Consider the following 1,351-nt stretch of genomic DNA (forward strand, 5'->3'; position numbering starts at 1 on the left):
ATACATACATACAAACATACATTCTACAGAATTGCTTTCATTTAAAACCTTATAGGGAATAAGATTTCAAAACACGTACGTCGAATAGCAATAATGCCATATCTGTTTTGAACAGTTCAAAAATACTACGTCCCTTACCAGCAATTTTTCCCACACACTATTGTGTGCGCATACGTTTGTTTGTTGGTGCGATTGTGCCGTTGCAAATTGTTACCTGCAACATTTGTGCTAATTTTACGACTTCATTTGCTGTACGTGTCGTTTAGAAAATTCCTACTTTTTCACTTACCAAAAAGTCATACGTATGTATGTATTTCTTCTGTCTAAAATTAATGAAATGCCATTTGATCGCTTCCATTAAGATTGTATAATTTTGAAGTTTTGAAATTTTGGTAATGGTTTTTATAAATGGTTAACCATCAAATTTACTGAGATACATATGTACACTAAAGATGTGCGTACTACCACCCCGTATGTAGCAATTTCGATCACTGGTCCGGGTACCAGCCAATAAACGGTTGTTCCTTTAGCCGTTGGCACACGGTAGACAATGTTATACCTCCGAGATTTTTTCGACCAAAAATAAATGCTCTTATTTAAAAAAAAATCCATTAGGAGGCGGAGTAAAGCCAAAGGTTCCTCTTTTTGTATGGCACCCACCAACAAATGAAGTAAAAGCTCCGTACTTAAGTGCGAGCTATTTTTTTCTAGTTATTTAAGTATTATACCCGCAGAGCTGTTTCAGCGCAGGAGACTTCTTTAAACTTGTTTTGGATCATATACGGCCCCTGTTTCAGACATAACTGCATACCATTGGCGCGAAGAGTTGTCTTGGTTGTGTTAGACTTTAAGCCGGCAAGACACCAATCCGAAGGATCTTCCAACTACCTGCATTTTTTTCTTTATACTAAATTCCCTAGAGGAAATTTACGCTTCATAGTCTGCTCACGTTTACCAAAATTCATTCTGCTGCAGGCATTAATGTCTTGTGACGCCTTTAGATATTGGATTCGCGGTTGATAACATAAGCCCAGAGACCACAAAAAGTGCATTGAGGTTAGCCTACAAGGCAAATGATTTTAGGTAGAGCACTGCTGTTGGTATTAGATATGTAGGTGCGAGCCACGTGCAACGAGATGCAAAGGCCGCTTTGTGGCGTACCAAGACGATCCATGAGCTGTTGAATCTACGTAAATTTGTGCTCTTTGTAAGAAGGTAAAAGACACCATTGTTTTAGTAGTTGTTGTTGTTGTTGTACAGGCACCACCCGGACCGCCTAAATCGGTTTGTCCATCAATATTTGTAGTCAAGCTCAGGTTGGATTGAACTAAATTGTGAGAAGGTGGTTGGT

The sequence above is a fragment of the Rhagoletis pomonella genome, unplaced genomic scaffold, assembly GCF_013731165.1.
Source record: "Rhagoletis pomonella isolate Grant_MI unplaced genomic scaffold, Rhpom_1.0 Rhpom_scaffold_00012, whole genome shotgun sequence".
Lineage (NCBI taxonomy): Eukaryota > Metazoa > Arthropoda > Insecta > Diptera > Tephritidae > Rhagoletis > Rhagoletis pomonella.